General features: G+C 39.0%; 2 pseudogenes; one reads left to right on the top strand and one right to left on the bottom strand.

Annotated features, from left to right (window-relative positions):
* Positions 1 to 9,369: 9,369 nt before the first annotated feature.
* LOC118836500 lies at positions 9,370 to 11,335 on the bottom strand (annotated as a pseudogene).
* A 411-nt stretch (positions 11,336 to 11,746) lies between these two features.
* Positions 11,747 to 13,446, top strand: LOC118839373 (annotated as a pseudogene).
* The last annotated feature ends 9,583 nt before the right edge of the window (positions 13,447 to 23,029 follow it).

Genomic DNA, 23,029 nt, shown 5'->3' with positions numbered 1-23,029 from the left:
CATAAGAAAATTGGAAAAGCAACAGAAAACATACCTTTATTATCCTTGACCAGGGGTACAATTCTTAAATAAACAGACAAGATGGGCAGTTATAAAACATAGATTATATGAAATTGAATAGATTTTACAGAAAAAAATGAACAGAATTTAAATAAGAAGGGGACGTGTCAAATAAGGAAAACTTTGCATCAAATATCTCTGACAATTATCCAACACACAGGCAATTAACAAATATATAACCAAAAAAAGGCCATTTTCTAATGGTTAAGTGTTGAAAGGATAGAAATAAACAGTGTCCAAAAGAAAAATTGTAAACTCTTAGGAATCATAAGAAAATATCCTCAAAACCGCCACTAAGAGAAATCAGAACCAAAACAAACCAGAGGTTTTCTTTTTTTATCATATCCAGCCAGCCGACAAAGATGACAAAATATAGGAATAATCAAAATTTTATTGGGGGAAGAGGTGGTATTGTGGAAAGACAGAGTGAAGTAAGCAGATTAAAATGTAATTTGGAAATATTTATTTATTTGATTAATTTATTTATTTTTAGTTTTCAACATTCATTTCCACAAGATTTTGAGTTCCAAATTTTCTTCCCATTTGTTCTCTGTTCCCCACTCCAAGATGGCATGCATTTTGATTACCCTAATACCCAGTTGGCCAACCTTTTATTACCCCACTTCCCCCCTTATCCTTTTCCCCCTTACTTTCTTGTAGGGCAAGGTAAATTTCTATATCTCATTGCATGTATATCTTATTTCTCAGTTGTATGTAAAAACTATTTTTAACATTTGTTTTTAGAGCTCTGAGTTCCAAATTCTCTCTCTTCTTCACTCCCCACCTACCTTCATTGAGAAAGCAAGCAATTCAATATAGGTTATACATGTGTTGTTATGCAAAATACTTCCATAATAATCATGTTGTGAAAGACTGTATTTCCCTCCATCCTATCCTGTCTCCCATTTATTCAATTTTCTCCTCTGACCCTGTCCCTTTTCAAAAGCGTTTGCTTCTGAGTACCTCCTGCCCCAATCTGCCCTCCCTTCTATCATCCTGCCCTCTTATCCCTTTCCCGCCTACTTTCCTGTAGGGTAAGATACCCAATTGAGTGTGTATGTTATTCCTCCTTAAGCCAAATCCTATGAGAGTAAGGTTCACTCATTCCCTTTCACCTTCCCCCTCTTTCCTTCCATTATAATAACTTTTTCTTGCCTCTTTTATGTGGGGAATTTACCCCATTCTATCTCTTCCCTTTTCCTTCTTCCAATATATTCCTCTCTCACCCATTAATTTTATTTTTTTAGATATCATCCCTTCATATTGAACTCACCCTGTGCCCTCTGTCTATATATTTGTATATTCCCTTTAACTACCCTAATACTGAAAAAGATCTCATGAGTTACAAATACTATCTTTCCATGTAGGAATGTAAACAATTCAATTTTATCAAGTCCCTTATGACTTCTCTTTCCTGTTTACCTTTTCATGCTTCTCCTGATTCTTGTACTTGAAAGTCAAATTTTCTATTCAGCGCTGGCATTTTCATCAAGAATGCTTGAAAGCCCTCTATTTTATTGAAAATCCATTTATTTTGCCCTGAAGTATTATGCTCAGTTTTGCTGGGTAGGTGATTCTTGGTTTTAATCCTAGCTCCTATGACCTCCAGAATATCATATTACAAGCCCTTCAATCCCTTAGTGTAGAAGCTGCTAGATCTTGTGTTATCCTGATTGTGTTTCCACTTGAATTGTTTCTTTCTGGCTGTTTGCAGTATTTTCTCCTTGACCTGGGAAGTCTGGAATTAGGCTACAATATTCCTAGGAGTTTTCTTAATTGGGATTTTTTTAAAAGAGGTGATTAGTGGATTCTTTCCATTTCTATTTTACCTTCTGGTTCTAGAATATCAGGGTAGTTTTCCTTGATAATTTCTTGAAAGATGATGTCTAGGCTATTTTTTTGATCATGGCTTCCAGGTAGTCCAAAAATTTTCAAGTTATCTTTCCTGAGTCTATTTTCCAGGCCAGTGATTTTTCCAAAGAGATATTTCACATTGTCTTCTACTTTTTTTGTTCTTTTGGCTCTGTTTTATAATTTCTTGATATCTCATAAATTCATTAGCTTCCATTTGCTCCATTCTAATTTTTGAGGAATTATTTTCTTTAGTGAGATTTTGGACCTCCTTTTCCATTTGGCCAATTCTGTTTTTTTTTTGGAAGGGGGAGGGCAGGGCAATTGGAGTTAAGTGACTTGCCCAAGGTCACAGAGCTAGTAAGTGTGTCAAGTCTCTGAGGCTGGATTTGAACTCAGGTCCTCCTGGCTCCAGGTCCATTGATCTACTCACTGTGCCACCTAGCTGCCCCAACCAATTCTGTTTTTTGAGGCATTCTTTTCTTCATTGGCTTTTTGGACATTTTTTGCCATTTGAGTTAGTCTATTTTTAAGGTGTTATTTTGTTTTGTATTTTGGGGTTTCCTTTAGCAAGCTGTTTACTCATTTTTCATGATTTTCTTGCATCATTCTCATTCCTCTTCCCAATTTTTCCTCTACTTCTCTTACTTGATTTTCCAAATCCTTTTCGAGCTCTTCCATGGCCTGAGACCAATTCCTATTTTTCTTGGAGGCTTTCAATGTAGGATCTTTGACTTAGTTGTCTTCTTCTGGCTGTGTTTTTTGGTCTTCTTTGTCACCAAAGTAAGATTCTACAGTCTGATTTTTTTAAGCTGTCTGCTCAATTACTTGACTTTTGAGCTCTTTGTCAAGATATGACTTAGCTTCCAGAGTGGAGAGTGCTCTGTCTCAAGCTTCAGGAGTTTTGCACTCCTGTTTGCAGAGCTCCTTCTAGGCACCTGTAAATTTTCAGTTCTTCTGAGGTGGTATGATCCAATGAGAGGTGTTTACTCCTCTCCTGGCCCGTGCTCTGGTCTGTGAGTGACCTCAAGCACTCTTTTCTGCCCTGGAACTTCCAGGAGGACTTCCTCTCCACAGCCACCACAAACTCTGCCACACCAGTGTTCCTCCTCAACCCTGGACCTCCACCCAGGACTGCAACCCAGATCCAAGCAGGGCAAAGCAACAGAATCCTGCCTCAGTGCTGGCAAAAAGATCTCTGCAGTCCCCCTCTGATTAGTCTGTTGATCCTCCCACTGTCTGTGGGCTTGGAGCTTTGGAGGTAGCCTTTGCTGCTGCCACCTCCACAGCCCAGGGACTGGGGCCAGACCATGCCCTTCTCTCACCCAGTCCAACAGAGTTTTTCCACTTACCTGCTAAGTTGTCTTTGGTGTTTATGGGTTGAGAAGTCTAGAAATCACCAGGGCTGCCAGTGATTCAGTGCCCTGAGGCCTTTTCTGCCAGGTCTGCTCTGGCCTGGTCTGTGCTGGCATGGGCTGCTCTCTGCTCCCAGCCTTGTGTGATAGACCCTTCCCATTGATCTTTGAGGCTGTATTGGGCTGGAGACTTGTTTCACTCTGTCATTTTGTGGGTTCTATAGCTCTAGAATTTGTTTAGAGTCATTTTTTTCACAAGTGTTTGGAGGGATTTGGGGGAGAGCTCAAGTGTATCCCTGTTTTCATGACACCATCTTGGCTCTGCCCCCATAATCTGGAAATATTTAACAAAATAAGTGAAAATACAGTAAAACACAGAAAATGTTAAGACATAGTTTTCTAAGTCAATATACATCTACAAAGATAGATATTCATGGTTTATTGGTCTGCCTTTCTATTTGAGTTTGAGACATTACACTAGAGCATTGATAGTGGTACTGTCTATACACACAACCATTCTGAAAAGGAATTTTAAATTTTGCAAATGAAGTGGCTAAAATGGTCATACCCCTTGATCCAGTGATTCCATTGAGAAAAATAAATCCTGAGGAAGTCATAAAGAAAAAAAGAAAGGTTTCTAACACACAAAAATTGTAATCACACCACTTTTTATGGAAGGAAGGAACTGGAAACAAAGTAGAATTTATCAGTAGGGGAATGGCTGAAACAAATTGTGGTGCATGAATATAATGATGAATTATTGTGAAATATTAATCAATTACTGATCATTTATTTTTAATTGCATTCTTTGATTACACAAATAATTTAGTTCTTATGAATCATAGTAGATTAAGAAGTGTATTTGAGATTCTGTGCAGGCTGACAGGACATTGGCTCCAGTTAGCTCACCTGTTAACCAAAATTCTCACTTCTATTAAAAGCCTTTGTCCAATTAAGTTTCTTATTTCTACTAGAAGCCTTGCTGTAGAGTATAGTTATACATACTCCGTGACTCCATAAGACACATGAAGATGGGAAACCACTGGATATTGCTCACCTATCGAAGTTCCCCATTTTCCTGAAAATTCGCTATTCTTATCAAGGATGATTACAAGAGATTGGCTTCCATGATTACAATGGTACATCCCAAAATACCCCAACCAATCAAAAGATGTAAACCTCTGTGAGAATCAATATTATGTCTCTCGATTTGGGATTAATGTTCCTCATTTATTATGTTCCCCATTCTGATGTTTCTCATTTATGTCTATAAAAGTGCTCTGTAAATTCAGTTCAGGGTCCTTGTACCAAGTAAAGTGGTCTTGGACCATTTTATTGGCAAACTACTAGCTATGGGCAATAAACTGTGCTTAAAATTTTTTTGCCTCGGTTTCTTTTATTCATAGATTTCAATCATGATATTATAGTTCTATAAAAATGACAATCATGCTGAATACAGAGAAGAATGGAAAGGATTGTATGAATTGATGTAATGTGAAGTTGGGGGTTTAAAACTAATATATATGTGTGTGTATGTATGTGCATATATATGTATATGTATGTAAAATGACAATGTAAATGAAAAAAACCAATCATAAAATAATCAAAATTCATATTTTGCAAAATTATCAGGCTCCAAAGAAAAGACATGATATATCTCTACCCAGTCCTTAGTAAAGGTGGATGGGGGTCCACAGGTATATAATTTTGGATATTTTCAATGTATTTATTGGTTATTTTGAATTTTTTCTCTCCTCTTTTTCTTAAAAAACTTGGTCACAAAGGATGATCCTTTGAGAGGTGAGAGGAGATAATATACAAGGCAGAAATATAGGTGATTTTGAAAAAAAAATCTACAAAAATCCCATACTTAAAAGTAAACTAGATGCTAGTCAGAACAACGCTTACATTTTACCTCAAACCAAGCAAATCGACAATGGTTATAAAAGATGAGAAAAGTCAATGCTAGATATACTGTGGAAAAAGGAAACCTAATACATTGTGGGTAGAGTTTGAAATGGTGTAACCATTCTGGAAAACAATTTGGAATTATGATGAGAAATGAATAAACATTTCTCACCATTTCCTATCATCCAGAGATCTTATTGCTAGTCATATACCATAAAACAGGCAAAGATAAAAAGATATAGTGTATCCTACACATTGTCAAATTATTTATAGTCATACTTTTTTGTAGTAGCAAAGAACTTCAAAAAAGTAAATGCACATTAATTAGGGAGTGGCAACAAATTGTGGTACATGAATGGAATGGTATAGCCATAAAAAGCCAAAAAATCCCAAATCAATGATTATGATGAATAACATTGTGGGGGTACTTCGGACTTTCTGTCCCAGAGTTAGATGAGTTATACTTCCCCTTCATGATTCCAGGGGGTTGACAGCTACATCTCTCTTCCAGTAGTGCTGTTGTCTCAAGTCCTCATTGTGGTCTATCCCTACTCCCACTCTTGCGGTTAGCACCCAGTGATAAGCAAACTAATTGCTCCAATTAGTAAAGAATTACTCTTGCAAAGGGATATTCATTTTGCAGTCAATAGAAAAAACAGAAGTACAAACATTCTTCCTCTCACCAACTGTCATCCTCCTATCCCCAGTCGGGGACACATACTACCTAAACCACCTTGCAATTTGAGGAGAGAGGGATCAGCCTTAACTAAGTTTTTACATACCATAGTAGCACATTTCCAGATGTGGTATGACTAACAGATGAGATATAGTTCTCTGTTCCTGCTGGCCTAGGTCAATTAAGTTGCTTAGGACCTCACCTTGTATCTTCTGGCATGGATTCCAATTTCCAGATTCTGGTGTTTAATATGCCTGACCTTCTACAATTCACAAGGTCATAGCCATTTCTAATGTCCATCTAAAACAGGAAAGGACAAGTGCAAAGAGTCAAAGAACCAAGGCCTCTATTTATAGGACAAATATTCAATTCAGATAGAGTGGGCCCGAGAGTTCTACCCTTATAGCATTGTCTCTCTCGGTGTCATGCAGTCAGGTAGGAAGAAGATGGATGAAAAGCAAGGCCCACAATGACTAGTGATTTTGGAATATACCCCAAATCTGATGACAGAGACAATCAGTAGTCTGTGTCCTTGTCAAAGGTAGTAGAGCCAGCTACTGGTCTGTACATGTTCCAAAGCGGAAAGCAATACACTTCTATCACACATCATCTGGCATTTCCAGAAGCAGGTAGAAGATATATGGGTTTTATTATTTCTTCATCGTTAATTTTTTTCCTTTAATTTGTCATACTCATAGTATGCTGTCAAAGGAAATCATCATTTTGGTATTTTTTTTCCTTTTCATACTACTGTCAATCTTTATGAATTTAACTATTGATCTGTTTGATCAGTGTAAATTCAGAATGGTTATATTTTTAAAAATCATTTTAACTTTCATTTTTATATAGTGACCTGGTTTGTCACTTTCAAATTTCTTCTAAATTGAATTTCACTTTTTCTATTATGGGCCCTCCTCTTTTTTTGCACTTGCAATTACATGGTATATTTTATACCAGGCTTTTAAATCAGCCTCTTTTTTTATTGTGTTTTCTATAAACAACATATTGATGGGCTTTTTCCTTACTTTATTCTATTATAATTTTTCCTTTAATGGGACAATCCACATCACTTAAATCTATTGTTCTAGCTAATAAATTTTATATGTTTTCTGTTACTTTCTTATTATTTTTTTGATGCCTGAAGACAGTGAAATTTATCTTAATCTTCCATAAATATTTCTACTTTTAAAAAAGGAGACACAAGATTTCACCGGCATAGTCAATGATGATTGGCAACTACTTTACAATTTATACTTAGGGAGCTTCCTGGGAGCAATGAGAGACTAAATGATTTACCCAAGGTCACATTGTTAGCATATGGCAGAAGTGAGATTTAATCTTGGGTTTTCCTGGCTCTAAGGTCAGATCTTCCTTTCAGCAAGTGGTTTTAACTACTTAAAAAATTGTTGCTTTATTTGGCCTCACACCTTGAGTTAAAGCAAATACCTGGATTGGAAAATTTCTAGAAAATTGGTACTCAGGAAAACAATACATTTGCTAACTTTATTGTTATAAGGCACAGGAGCCTGAAAACAAAAGATTTATACTGATAATCCTGAGCTAATCAACCAGAAGAAGCCCCTTGGCCTAACAAATATTTCCTTCTCTGAGTAAACTCAGAGAATGTCTCTTCTTGTATCAACATGGCCAGAGGGAGGTGACCAGAGCATTCTTCTGTTAATGACTACCAAGGATAGGGTGCCTATAATGGCACTTTTGCTTATCTTAATATTTTATGGACATATACTATGTTATGGCATGTTAATGGTAAAGAAAACACAGATATCCTGGATCACAATTTCTTTTTTTTTGAACTATTTACATTTATTTATTTAATATTTTTAGTTTTCAACATTGATTTCCACAAGATTTTTGAGTTGCAAATTTTCTCCTCATTTCTACCCTCCCTCCCACCCTAATATGGCATAAATTCTGATTGCCCCTTTCCCCAGTCTGCCTTTCCTTCTGTTGCCCTACTTCCCCACCCTTACCCCCTTTGAGTAAATAGTTGTTGCTTTTACTCTTAGCAATATATGAGTCTTTGCACACTAATAGATGCTGCTGTAAGAGTAGTATTCCTTCAACAGATGATCTAAATGAAATTTGCAACCTGTGCTAATTTGAGAAAGTTTAGTTTCTACTTTATTGTTTATTTAAATAATGGCCCAAAGTTCTATTACTTCTTTACTTGGTTTTCTGTTTTGAAAATTCACACGGTCATAGTAAATAACTTGCTGTTTATATGAAATCCAAGAAAATGAGCTATTCCCAAATATCTGTTTCAGTATGATGGTCATAAAAATATGAAATTTACTAGGAACAGGTGAGTTCAAAGGCAGATCCAGAGAGATCTACTATTATAGTTTCTTTGCCCCTGTTGGCATCTAACAAGAAAAACAAGGCTTTATAAGGAATAAAGGTTTCTCTTTATAAACCAGGTGAAAGTTGGTGTTTACTATTAACAAGGCTAAAATAAATACATTGTTGTTTTTTTTTTTGCCCACTTCAAATCTCTTTATTCCTGGCTCACTTTATCAGGCCTTTCAACTGGGACAGCTGGGTAATGGATAGGTTAATATTCCTAAAGTCAACCAGAAAACAAACCTGACCAAATTAATATGTATTTAGTAATCCAAACTTAACCTTTTCCCTCTCTAAAGTAGTAGTTCAACCTACTGAATAATCTTGTCTTCTATATGGTTTTCTTTCTTAGAAAGTAGTATAGCTTTCTTTTTCATTACTGAAAAGATAGTTTCTACATTTCTTTACCTTTAGTAAGTTATGGACAGTTATTACCCAAAATGTCATGATCAACTATGATATGTTGCTAGCTAAAACAAAAGCACCTCTTAGGATCTAGGCTTGGAGAACAAAAACATATCAAACTTATGGCCTAAGCCACAAAATCAAAACATTATCAATCTTTTAAAAGATTTTTTTTTATAATCTTGACATCTTTGAAAGGCATTTCTTAAGAAATGTAAAGGTAGGTCCAGTACATGTAAAATATAATACCATTTGCTAGCCTTCATATCAAATAGAGATCAAATTTAGGAATGGACACATTTCCTTTTTTATAAGTTCAAGCTAAGAAAATGTGGATTTTTAAAAAATGGTATAACTGCATAAATTCTAGGTAGAGTTTTATTTATATATATTTAATATTTGGATAAAAAAGTTAAAAAAATAACAGCATGGCAGGGGCCTAGTATGATTAGTAGTTTCTATACAGGAGAACTTTTATTTGTTTATCTAATAACAATGGCTTAAAGTTTCCATTTTCCTTTAAAAATTTTAATAGGAATAATAAAGTCAATGACAACCAAATACTGATCTTCTGCTAATATCTTTTAAAAATGTCATTTGCCAGTATACTATACATAATACATAAAGAATGAAGTGAAGTGCTGATTTAGGATTGTGATTCTTCTGGTGCTCAATTCATTAACAACTTTTTAAGTAAACCCTGGTTCCTTATTAGGAGCCGTGCAATAGATGCTCAGTGATTTTCCGTGTTCTTTAGCTCTTGCTCAGGCTCAAATCGCTGCTGGTTACCAATGCTGACAAAGATGTATGTACTCTCTGATGCATCGTCTTTCTTGAGGCTCAGGAATGATTCCAGAGTTATTTGAAGGATTTCTCTCAAGCCTTTGTTTTCTTGTTAAAGTTGAAAAATTCGTTCCTGCCCCTTACAACCCTCCTGCTCAGCAGTTTCAATAGCTTTCCTCACCACTGCTGCCATTTCGGTAATCTGGTCCACATGTACTTGTAATTCATTCAGATTTGCTTCCAAGTGCCTTCTCTCCAGTCCATGTTGGGTTACTTCAAGGATTCGTCGAGGTGCACCAAGGAAGATTCCTTCAGGGCTGTGACGGTGTACCATGTCAATCTTGGAATGTTGCTTCTTTAGCTTCATTATAATACCTGGGTCATCCTTTTTGCCGGCAATTAACAACCTAAACGTCTGCTCTAGGTACTTGCTCATTATGAGTTCTAAAGCAGACCGCTGTTCTTCAAGAGATGTGCGTAATTCTTTATTTTCTTGCTGCAATTCTCTGGTTTGTCTGTTTTCTCGCTGAATTCTTAAGTCATGTAGATCGTGCTCGGTGTCTTGCAACCTCATTAAGTTTTGAATTTCTTCTTGATACTGTTTCATTGTTTCTCTTGTTGAGGGCTGTAGTTCGTTCAGTTAGAGATTCTGCTGCACTGTCATGGTCTCTTAATAGTTCAACCAGGTGCAGCTCATTTTCTCGTCTCCCCTTCCGCCGCAGCCAGAATCGGGCGGTGGGCGGGTTCTGCAGGCGGGGCTCCGCCTGCCCCAGGAAGGACCAGCTGCACTCCTCCCTACCAGGCTGCAGCGCCAGGCTAGGTCCCCTCAGTAGGTGATGGCAGAGCCGTGCAGAGACAGCAGCGATGGGGGGGCGGCCGGACCACCCCCCCTTCACCCCCCCATCGCGTAGCGGGGGCCAGGCTATTCCTGCTGAAGTTGCCAAAGACACTTGGTGGCAATTACATACAAAAACACAATTATATGATAATAACAATCTGTAATAGATCACAACCTAGCTGTAGTACCCCACATGCAGAGTCCAGGAAAATTGATCACAAACACGCAAATAGACTGGGAAAGATCTCTTGAATAGTCCCAACCAACAAATTTCCAGGTAAGACAGTCTGTCACCACCGAGGCCTATATAATTAAATCCAAATCTGATCCATGGATATTGATATATGGATTAGATACACTTCTCAATCAATCAATAAATAATTCAAAATAAGACAGGATGTCAATTTTCAATTTCAGAGTACTTAGTGATGTGCTGGGTCGGCAGATTGGGACTTTTGTTTTTGACATAGCCAGTGCACGAATTTATTTTGTTTGACTATAAATGTTTCAAAACTGCTTTGTTTTCCTTGCTTTCTCATGATGGGATTAGGAGGGAAGCAGAGGAGGGAGCAACAGAATGCTTATGGGCTGTGCAGAGAGGACCAGCACATTTGCTGTGAGGGATTACTGAGCCCTTTTCACAACTGCTCATCCACCTTTGGTGTCCAACCAGTCAGGCCACTCTCACGTGTGCCTCCAAGAAGTTGTAACATATGCAGCAGGCACACCCTAGTAAAACCATCTCAGCAGACAGGCTAAATCAGGTTGAGGGTAACTGACAGGCATCAAACCCATGCGTGAATTAAAGGGATGTCAACCCCAAGCATGTGAAACCTTCCCTCAGCACAATGGGCAGATGAGAACAGTTTGTTCCAATGGCCATCAAGGTGACTGAAGCAGGCTCTGTGGTGTGCTTAGAACATGGTCAGACATTGAAGATACCAAGGTCATCCATTGCATCCTAAGCCATTGGCAGTCATCCTGCCTTTTGCCTTGCCACTGGACTTCTATGACTCTGTAAGAGAGAGTGAGTCTGATGACTTTGTGCAACTCTGCTCAGTTAAATCCACTTCATGTTCAAGTCAAGATGTCACCCATGGTGTCATTGGTCCTCTTTGAGAATTAAGGATGAAGGACAGCAGGCACTAAAAAAAAAGATTATGTGTAGAAGATGATGAAAAAGTGATTAATTTTCAGGTAAAGGTTGGAATGGATGGTGGCTGTAGTCCCTCTCTCCTCTGAATGAAGGACTAACAACAACAACAATCAGGAGAGAGGGGCAGGGCAATGTGTGGGTTCTGACACCCACCAGCCCTCTCTCCAGCCCGCCTGCCCAGGGGCCCCAGGGAGCTGAGTTGCTGCAGCAACCAGGGTGAGAGCACTAGCCCACTGACTGCCAGCCAGATGGAGGAGCCAAGGCCTGAGCTTGCACTACTTGGAGAAAGAAGAGAGCTCTTTGCATGAAAGCTTTGTTTGAAGGGATATTAAAGAACATATCAGGAACTGAAAATGCTGAAATCAATCAATATCCATGTTACTACCATGGATGCAGAGCTGGAGTTTACCATCCAGCCTAACACCCCTGGGAAGCAGCTCTTTGACGAGGTGGTTAAGACCATCGGCCTTTGGAAGTATGGTACTTTGGCCTCCAATATGTGGGTAATAAAGGATTTCCAATCTGGTTGAAGCTTGATAAAAAGGTCTCTGCTTAGGAAGTCAGAAAGGAGAACCCCCTCCAGTTCCAATTCCGGGCCAAATTCTACTCAGAGGTTGTGCCCAAGGAGCTGATCCTGGATATTACCCTGAAACTGTTCTTCCTACAAGTGAAAAATGGAATCCTCAGTGATGAAATCTACTGCCCTCTCGAGACCGCAGTGCTCCTTGGGTCCTATGCCATTCAAGCCAAGTTTGGTGACTATAATAAAGATGTGCACAAGGCTGGATACCTCAGCTCCTAACATTTGATCCCACGGAGAGCAATGGACCAGCACAAGCTCTCCAGAGAACAGTGGGAGGATGGGGTCCAGGTGTGGCATGCTGAACACAGTGGGATGCTGAAAGATACTGCTATGCTGGAGTATTTGAAGATTGCTCAGGACATGGAGATGTATAGGATCAATTATTTTGAGATAAAAAAAACAAAAGAGGAACAGATCTTTGGCTCAGAGTGGATGCCCTTGGGCCGATTTATGAGAAATTGACCCCAAAGATTGGCTTCCTTAGGAGCAAAAATCAGAAACATCTCTTTCAATGACAAAAAGTTTGTCATTAAATACATCGACAAGAAGGCACCTGACTTTGTATTTTATGCACCTCGCCTTCAGATTAATAAGCCGATCCTTCAGCTTTGCATGGGAAACCATGAGCTATACGTTTGCCCAAGGAAGCCAGATACCATTGAACTACAGCAGATGAAAGCCCAAGCACGTGAGAAGCACCAGAAACAACTGGAAAGGCAGTAGTTGGAAACCAAAAAGAAGAGAAGAGAGACTGTTGAATGAGAGAAGGAGCAGATGTTGCGGGAGAAGAAGGAGCTGATGCTGAGGCTTCAGGACTATGAGCAGAAGACCAAGAAAGCAGAAAAGGAACTCTCCCATCAGATCCAGAAAGCCATTCAGCTGGAACAAGAGAGGAAATGAGCCCAGAAAGAGGCTGAATGCCTTGAAACTGACTGTGTGGCTACTCTTCGAGCCAAAGAAGAACTGGGGAGACAAGCCGTGAATCAGATAAAGAGCCAGGAGGAGCTGGCTGCTGAACTTGCTGAATACACCACCAAAATTGCTCTCCTAGAAAAGGCCAGGAAGCATAAAGAGGATGAGGTCGAAGAATGGCAGCTCAGGGCCAGGAAAGCCCAAGATGATCCTGTCAAGACCAAGGAAGAGTTTCACCAGGTGAGCTCCACCACCACTACTTCCTGTGTATGATCCTGTGAATTACCACCCATATGAGAACTTGCAGGGTGAAAGCAGCTACAATGCCAAATTTTTCAATGAGGGCATTGTGGAGGGCTGAGAAGAATGAGCATGTGCAGAGACAGCTGCAGACATTGACAAACGAGCTGTCCCAGGCCAGGGAAGAGAATAAGTGGACCTCATGATGACATCAACCACGATGAGAACATGAGACAAGGACAAGACAAATTCAAGACTCTGAGGCAGATTCGGTAGGGCAATACAAAGGAGAGAACTGATGAGTTTGAAGCTATGTAAAAACACACTGTGCAGCTAAGAGTGCAGGACTGTGGGAAAAGGCAGATCTGAACACGTTGACTTTTCTGAGGGGGTCACTGTATGACAAACTAAATGTGTATATTTTTTGGTATTCTATAAATCTAGAAACTCCCAACCATATTCCAGGTTCTCTCATGGAGAGAGAATTGTTATTCAGCAGAGATATTCTGAGGGCCGGGAGGTGATGGGGTTGGATGGAGGGGTGCCTAGAGAATTTCCCATTTGTTTCCTACTGGCAAACAGGACTATGGCAGGATTGATTTGAGTCAGAATTAGCACCTATAAAGCCTGATAAAGTGATAGATAGCACTTCACACTGGCATGTGGGATGCATCAAGATTGAGTATAATTAAAGAAAACTAACATTGTGACCAAATCTTGATTCTCTCTCTCTCTCTCTCTCTCTCTCTCTCTCTCTCTCTCTCTCTCTCTCTCTCTTCAAAGAAATTAGTCTAAGAAGTGCTTGATTCTATTCTCATTCTATGCAAGATCCATCCATGTTTCTAAAGTACCAATTTTGAAAGATAGGTCTTTAAAAAAAACAAACAGAAGGAACCTCCTCCCCTCCTCCTCCCTCCTTTAGAGCATCAATTTTTCCCTTTTCAGGTAACTTAGTTTAATTTAAAAAAAACAACAACAACAACATTCCTGCAGTGATCACTCAGAAGGAACAATATAGGAACACACTGATATCTTATTTTGCATGACAGGTTTACTTTGAATTTCTTTACACTTAATATGTTATACTCTGACACACACACATATATATATGTATATGTATATATACATACACCACTTTTTTTCTAACAGAGTTTCTAATTTTTTAAAAGACAGTGTTGATTAATAACAATTCAGACTCCATCCATGAAGGGACTTTTAATCCTGTGTGTCATCTTTGTATTTTGACAAGGAAAATGTTGCTATGAGCTGCTTCTCTTCCCTCTGTCTCATCTCTGGAAAGCCATTAGCATGTCAGCTGTGGTACACTGTTAGCTCTGCTTCCTCACTGACTTCCTCCCAGTGCTTTGTCTTTTTAAAGTTAAAACATCATGTGCCTATGTCTTCTGCATGACTTGCACACGAAACAAAAGATCTGTAAGGTGAAAAATAACAACAGCAAAGACAACAACAGGAAATAAAATTGAGAGAAAAAAGACAACGCCCTGCATGCTGAAGAATATCTGTTCCTACCTCCTCAGCTGTACTCACTATTTAGTTGGCACAGTCTTCTCATCATCTTTCCAGAAGTTTGGTACATTGGCAGGTCCAGCTTTCCCAGACCAATTCTTGGATGTGTAGATACCAAAAAGGGGTTATCTCAGGCCTCTATTATTCTGCTGCTGGTGCTTCTGCTGCTGTGGTTTTAGATCTTAGCACAATGCTAGGCACATAGTAGGGATTTAATAAATGCTAGTTGATTAATTTACTGTTATGGCCTTGTGCCTGGCTAGCCAACTACACCATGGAATAAAAAATAGGCAATATCACCTTATTTCATTCCCGCAGCTCTGGGGCAGTCTTGTCCCAGAAAACTGTCTGCTACTTTTTACTCTTTTTAGGGGGCTGGGAGGAGAGACTATGCATGCCTAGAAGAATTTATAAATCATTCACAACAGAAAAGAAAACTTCAGTCAGGGCAGGGAGAAACCCAAGGTGACTGAATGATCTGCGATGCACTGAAAACAACAGGCTTTGAGCCTGCTGCTCCTTGTAGTTATGATTAGAGGAGTATGATAAAGGTATACAGCCTTTTAAAGCCAATGACAAACAGAGTAGTGTTTAGAACAAAATGTGTGTTATGATTAATAAAAACAGGTATGAAAACATTGAAATATAGCAATGTTTACTACCAAAAAGCTATTTCAGGAAGATGAGAAAAAAGTAGGAAAAAAGGGAAAGAAGCAGGAAATCTAAGAGGCAAAATTCTAGCTATAATAAGAAAGGGGGAGGGGTAAAACTAAAGGATGTGAAAAAATTAAAGATGGAAATAAGGTATATTCTTCTTTAGATTTTAATAGTAAAAACCGTTCGATGAGGGGCAGATCTGACCTTAACAGCCATCAAGACCTAAGACCAAATCCTGCTTCTTCCACCTACTGACTGTGTGACCTTAGGCAAAACATTTAATTTCTCAAGTGTTCACAGGCTGCTCCCTAAGAATAAATTGTAAAGTAAGAGGTGCAAATTGTCTTTGGTCAGGAGATTTCCTCCCAGGGAATTATACTTACTAATGAAATTTTATTTCTATTTTTTAAAAAGGGGAAATATTTGTGGAAGATTTAGATAAATTTCGCTATCCTCAAACATCAACAAGAATAGTGATAAGGAAGTGACACAAAGCTAATTTATTAGATAGAACAGTGGATATGAGTGGTCTGAATTCTCCCCTTAACAGAAAATGCATTATAGAAGGGATCAAGAAGCAAAGCTCACCAATAGGTTGCTTGCAGGAAACACATCTCAAACAAGGAGATATGGTTAGATTAACATTAAAATGCCAGCGTAAAATCTATCATTCAAGTGCAAAGCAGGAGGGACTATTTTGGTGTTTGACAAAGTAGAATTCAATTTAGAAAAAAATTGAGAGACAAACTAAGACATTATGTAATGTAAAAGCAAAAATGAATAAATACAACTGTTTCTATTTATTTCTTACTAAACAGTTCAATAGTTAAATTTTCCAAAGAAAACTTGACAGTGGTATAAAAAGAAATCAAAATATCAAAATAAAAAAAGCACTGTGACATTGTAACAAATTAAAACAAAAAAGTATCGATAAAGAAATAAAAATACATACAATTACTACTTGATTCTGGAACTGTATGATAGTATATAATGGAAGTGTCTTGCTTCTAGATGTGGAATATGTGCAGATAGATATTTTGCTGTTGGTTACAGTGTGCTAACCTTGTGATGAGAATACAGACCGTTGATTGACTACATAACTGGACCTGAGGAACGCTCCAAAGACACTAGTCACACTGGGTCTTTTCTCTTGGTTTATGTCTTTCCTACCTGCCTGTATTTCACTGAGAGGGATAATGCTGTAAATATAGAGGTCTCACATCCCCTTTATCTAAGGTCAGTATTTGGTCAGTGAATTTGGACCTTGGTTCTTTGCCTCTTTAGATTTGTTCTTTCCAAGTTTAAATGGAGATTGGAGATGGCTATGACTCTGAGAATGTAAAGGGCTAGTGTAAACTATGTCAAGTATATAAGGGCTGTGATACACCAATCTAGACATTCGATTACATGCAAGGATTTGTTAGAAAGATGAGGAGTGAGGTTCCCAAGAAAATTGCTTGATCTAGCACAGCAATAGCAGAGATACACACTCATCTGTCCATGCATCTGTCATGCTACATCTGCAAGTAAGTTTCTTTTAAGAAAATTATTTAATATTTTATTTTTTCTCAATTACATGTAAAAAATGTTAACATTTTTTTTCTTTCAAATTTTGAGTTCCAAATTCTCTCTTCCCTTCTGCCTAATCCCCCATTGGGAAGGCAAGCAATTTGACATAGGTTATACATGTGTGGTCATGCAGAACACATTTCCATGTAAGTCGTTGTATAAAGGAGAACACAGACAAAAACCTCAAGAATAATAAAAAAATAAAGAAAAATATCTTTGATTTGTGTTATGGCTCTACCACTTCTTTCTCTGGAGATGGATAGCACCTTTTATGATAAGTTCTACAGAATTTATTTGTATCCTGGTATTGCTGAGAGTAGCTAAGTTATTCCCAGTAGGTTCTCATACAATGTTGCTGTTACTGTGTACACAATATTTCTGTGTATTGTGTTTTGGTTCTGACTTTTATTTACCCTAAACTGCCCTCCTTTCTATCATATCCTCCCCTTCTCTTCCTTTTTGGGATCTTTTTCAAGAGGTGATCAGTGGATTCTTTCAATTTCTATTTTACCCTGTGGTTCTAGAACATCAGGGCAGTTTTCCTTGATAATTTCTTGAAAGATGATGTCTAACCTCTTTTTTTGATCAGGGCTTTCAGGTAGTCCAATAATTTTTAAATTATCTCTCCTGGATCTATTTTCCAGGTCAGTGGTTTTTCCAATGAGATATTTCACATTGTCTTCTATTTTTTCATTCCTTTGGTTTTGTTTTGTGATATCTTGATGTCTCATAAAGTCACTAGCTTCCACTTGCTCCAACCTAATTTTTAAGGTGGTATATTCTTCAGTGGTCTTTTGAACCTCCTTTTCCATTTGACTAATTCTGCCTTTCAAGGCATTCTTCTCCTCATTGGCTTTCTGGCGCTCTTTTGACATTTGGGTTAGTCTATTTTTTAAGGTGTTATTTTGTCCAGTATTTTGTTGGGTCTCCTTTAGCAAGTCATTGACTTGTTTTTCATGGTTTTGTTGCATCTCTCATTTCTCTTCCCAATTTTTCCTCTACTTCTCTAACTTGCTTTCCAAATCCTTTTTGAGCTCTTCCATGGCCTGAGAACAATTCTTATTTTTCTTGGAGGCTTTTGCTGTAGACTCTTTGACTTTGTTGAGTTGTTCTGGCTGTATGTTTTGGTCTTCTTTGTCACCAAAAAAGATTCTAGAGTCTGAGTCTGAGTCTGCATCCTATTTCGCTGCCTGGTCATGTTCCCAGTCAACTACTTGACCTTTGAGCTTTTTGTCAGGTTATGACTGTTTGTAGAGTAGAGAGTGCTGTGCTGCTGTTTTCAGAGTTACTTCTACTCCACTGTCACCACAAGTTCTGCCACACCAGCGCTCCTCCTCCCCCAAGAACCACCAACCAGGACAATGACTCAGTTCCAAGCAGGGTACAGCAAACCCTGCACTCCCACTCTTGTCTGTGGCTTGATTCCTCCCACCGTGTGAGCCAGGGACTCTGGAAGCAGCTGATGCTGGAGCTCTGGAAGCAGCCACAGGAGCTTCCTGCTGCTGCTACCACCACTGAGCACCACCTCTGCCACCCCCAGGGCTGGTGCCAGACTACTTCCTAACCCCATCTAGCAGTTTTCCCACTAAACTGCTCTGTGGTCTTTGGCATTTGTGAGTTGAAAAGTCTGGTAACTGCCACAGCTCAATGATTCATGACCCTAAGGCCTGCTCTGGGCTGACTCCTGGACCTGGGGCAGCCCATGCTGTGCTGTGCTGTGCTCCCAGCACCATGTAATACACCCTTCCCAGCAAACATCCAGGATGTCCTCGGCTGGAGACCTGTTTCACTCTGCTATTACATGGGTTCTGCGGCTCCAGAATTTGTTCAGAGCCATTTTTTACAGGTGTATGGAGAGATTTGGGGGAGAGCTTAAGCAAGTCCCTGCTTTCCAGCTGCTGTTTTGCAAGAAGTTCTTCTTTAAAGTGAATTTTTGTATATCTTTTTTCCATTTGTCCAAATCTGCTTTTCTAGGTATTCTTCTCTTCATTGAATTTTTGTGCCTCTTTAACCGTTTGGCTTATTCTGTCATTTATTTACTTTTTGTGTCTCTCCTTTACCAGGCTGTTGACTTTTTTTCATAATTTTCTTACATGACTCTAATTTCTCTTCCCAATTTTTCCTCTACCTCTTTTACTTGATTTTAAAAATCCCTTTTGACTTCTTTCATGGCCTGAGACCAACTCATATTTTTCTTTCAGGTTTTCAATGTTAGAGCTTTGACTTTGTTGTCTTCTGAGTGTGTGTTTTGATGTTCCTTGTTACCATAGTAACTTTCTACAGTTGGATTTTTTTCTGTTGTTTCCTCATTTTCCTGCCTATTTGTTTATTTTTAACTCTATGCTAAAGAGGGAGGGGTAGTGTCAGTGGTATGATCTAGGGAGAGGTGTATTTATTGCCCTCCTGTGCTGTGCACTGGTTTGTGAGCTACCACAAGTACTCTTTTCCACCCTGTGTAACAACAATGCTACTTGCCACTAATGTGACTGTGTAAGACTGACAACAACAGCACACAGGAAGGCTGCTAGCACAGGCCTTTTGATCTCCTTTTCTAAGGAAAGCAACTTTAAGGTTAACAATCGCACTTTAATTAAACATACCTATACCATTCACTCAGTTTGGGAGGAAAAGCCAGCATCCTGGACTTCAGAGCAAATAACAAAGAGAAACTACAAGCATACATTATAAACAGATCAACAGACAGATTTCTGTCTCACAAAATCACAATATACATAGTTACCAGAGAGGCACCAACATATGGATTTCTCAAAGCCAGGGGGCTCCTTAACAGTGGCTACCCAGAGTCTCATCACCAATACTCTTTCAATGAGTGTGCCCCCAAAGGCAAAACACCAACCTCAGGGCTCTTATACCCTGTTCAGGGCCCTGAGGGCTCAGAGCTTACTTATCAAAAAGGTATGGAGCCTGGGGCCTGGGGCTTTCTTGTTTCTTAAGCAGGTCAAAGACTCTTGATTCAGTTAAAGACTCCCAATCGAAACAAAGGCAAGACTCAATCAAAGGCACTTGATGGCCTTAGCATTCCAAAAGAGAAGAACAGCAAAAAAAGTCCCACCTTAATTACCATAATACCCTGGAACTGTGACCAGGTTTCTGTTACCCTGCAACTTGTAAGCTCTGGTATTCTAGTGCTCCTTTTCACACTAGGACTAAGACCCAGGATTGTGACCCAGATCTAAGTACAGGCAATGCAACAGAGTCCTGCCCCTGGTGCTAGGAAAGGGACCCCTGTAAATCTTCTGACCCATTGTCTCATCTCCTTACCATCTGTGGGCTGAGAGGTCTGGAGACCACCACTGCTACCACTGATTTAGTCACCCTGAGGCCTGCTCCTTGTTTGCTGGAGCCCCAGTCTGGGCTGGCCGTGTCTGCACTGGCTCAGCCTGTGCTGGACTGTGCTTCTCTCTCACCCTGTGAAACAGACCTTTCTTGCTGACCTTTTAAATTGTCTTGGGCTGGAAAATTGTTTCATTCTGTCTTTTTGTGCGTTCTACCGTGCTAGAATTAATTTAGAGTCATTATCTAAAGGTATTTGGAAGGAGAGCTCTATGGTGAGCCCATGCCTTTAGTCTGCCATCTTGGCTCCATTTTTTTCATCAATGTAGAACTTATTTCTATGTTAGCCAAGTTGCAATAAACAAACAAACAAACAAACAAATAAATAAATAGCAAGGAAAACAAAAAGAGTGAAAAATTGTGCTTCAATTTGCACTCAGCGTTTACCAGTTTTCTCTCTGGAGTTATAAGCTTGGCATTGTGAATACCATATAGAAACTGAGTCAAGTATAATCCTACTCTTACCATATATTGAGGCAGTACAATGTAGAAGGTGTCTCTGACTTTTGAGGCTTACTGTTGACATCCATTTTCTTTCAATATTTATAAAGTTCTTTTGTAAAAGGTAATAAATGTGAATTGGTTAAAAGCAACTGGTATGCTTATCACTGGAGGCTAACAGTAGGAGTGGGGGGTGGGGGTGGAAATGCTACAATTAGGGCTTGAAAACAGCATTATAGAAAAACACCCCAAACCCTAAAGCAGAGAAGTAACTGGCCTCCCATCAGGGCCCTGAAGGGGAAATGTAACTGATTGCATTTGATCAAGTTAGACCAGAAGAACAACACTGAAAGCAAAAAAAAAAAAAAAAGTAAATAAAACCTGTTGGGTTGATAAAACCAGAAACTGTTATACCAATCAAGCTACCAAGGGGTTATTTCACAGAGCCAGAAAAAAACCCACTTCTCTCATCTCTTTCTAAAGTGACAAGCAATTTGATATAGTCATGTAAACCATATTTCCACATTAGTTACAATTATGAAAGAAGAAACAGAACAAAGGGAAAAAAACTCCACAAAAAATAAAATGAAACAAAAAACGTGAAAATAGTATGCTTTGATATGCATCTAGAGTCCATCAGTTCTTTCTCTGGATGTGGACAGCATTTTCCATCATGAGTCCTTTGTAATTATGTTGGATCATTGTATTGCTGAGAAGAACTAAGTCATTCATAGGTGATCATCACAGAATATTCCTGTTACTGTATACAATGTTTTCTTGGTTCTGCTCATTTCTTGCATTAGTTCACACAAGTCTTTTTAGTATTTTCTAAAATCTGTCTATCATTTCTTATTGCACAACAGTATTTGCTTATATTCACAGACCACAGCTTGTTCAGCCATTCCCCAATTGGTGAGCATCCCCTCAACTTCCAATTTTTCCAATTTTTTGCCTTTGGGCCCCCCTCCCACCTTAATCATCTCTTTGGGTTACAGGTCTAGTAGTGGTATTGCTGGATCAAAGGGTATATACAGTTTGATTGTCCTTTGGACATGGTTCCAAATTGCTCCCCAGAATAATTGGATCAGTCCACAACTCCACCAACAGTGCATTAGTGTCTCAACTTTCCCACATCCTCTCCAACATTTATCATTTTTCTTCTTTTTTTTTTTTGTTATATTAGCCAATCTGATATCTCAGTGTAATTCTTAAAAAAAAAAAACTTTTTTTTTTTGAGATTGACTATACTGCCTGTAATTCTCTTTAACCATAGGGATGAAACTGTTTCTCCAAGTTGGCTCCATTGCCAAAGAAGGCTGGGCAGTTAGTCCTAAATTCCCAGGCCAAGTGAAGAACTAACTGTCTTCTTCTAGATGGCTATATGGAGGACAGTAGTTAGTTTTCTCCAAAGGAAGTCAGCAAATGCTGTGTTGGAGATTGTGCCTTGGTAGCAAATTTTAAAGTTCATGAGCAAGTCCTCCTTTTTGTTTTCTATATATGTGATAAAATTGTTGGTTCTCTTGAATGCTGAATACGTATGCCCCAAACTTCTCTATTGCTTTTTGGCATATACGTACATACATACATACATAGTACATACATATATACGCACACATACACACACAATACACATATATGTGATATGTGTATGTATCTCTATATCTCTACATGTATGTACTCATATATATACATGTGTATATATGCCTGTGTGTATGTATGTATAGACATATATACAGACATATGTATGTATATATATAGTATATATGAATACATATGTACACCTACATATATATGGAGAGAGAGAGAGAGAGAGAGAGAGAGAGAGAGAGACGGACTCATTGGTGCTGACTACCCATATGACCTTGGCCAAGGCACCATGGCTCTCTAGTCCTGAATTTCCTCATTGGGAAATCGAACTAAAGGCTCTTTCAGTTCCCATTCAAATCTTATGAAAACTATCCCCTTCACTTGCTTCAGCACTCCACTGGGTATCCCGCTTTCCCCGCCAAACTCAAAAATACTTCTGAGAGATGCTTCATCCATTTCCCAGAATGCATCGGGCCAGAACAGGTTCTTGTGACCAGATTCCATTGCCCCCAAATCCCCCCCAAATATAAACTTTTATCTGTGTTATGACAATGTTGTTGGTGTGGCTTAGTTTTTTCAGTTGCCTCCAACCCTTCATTTAAGGTACAGGAGTGGTTCTCCATTTCTTTCTCCAGCTCATTTTACAGATGAGGACACTGAGGCAAAGAGGATTAACTGGCTTGCCCAGGGTCCCACAGCTGGTAAGCCTCTGAGGCTCCCTGAACTGGCCGTGAGCTCTAACCACTGCGGGGCGAGCTGCCCCCTG

This window comes from Trichosurus vulpecula, chromosome 2, assembly GCF_011100635.1.
Source record: "Trichosurus vulpecula isolate mTriVul1 chromosome 2, mTriVul1.pri, whole genome shotgun sequence".
Lineage (NCBI taxonomy): Eukaryota > Metazoa > Chordata > Mammalia > Diprotodontia > Phalangeridae > Trichosurus > Trichosurus vulpecula.
Note: the sequence above shows the minus strand (reverse complement) of the source record. Positions and strands in the feature narration are given on the sequence as shown.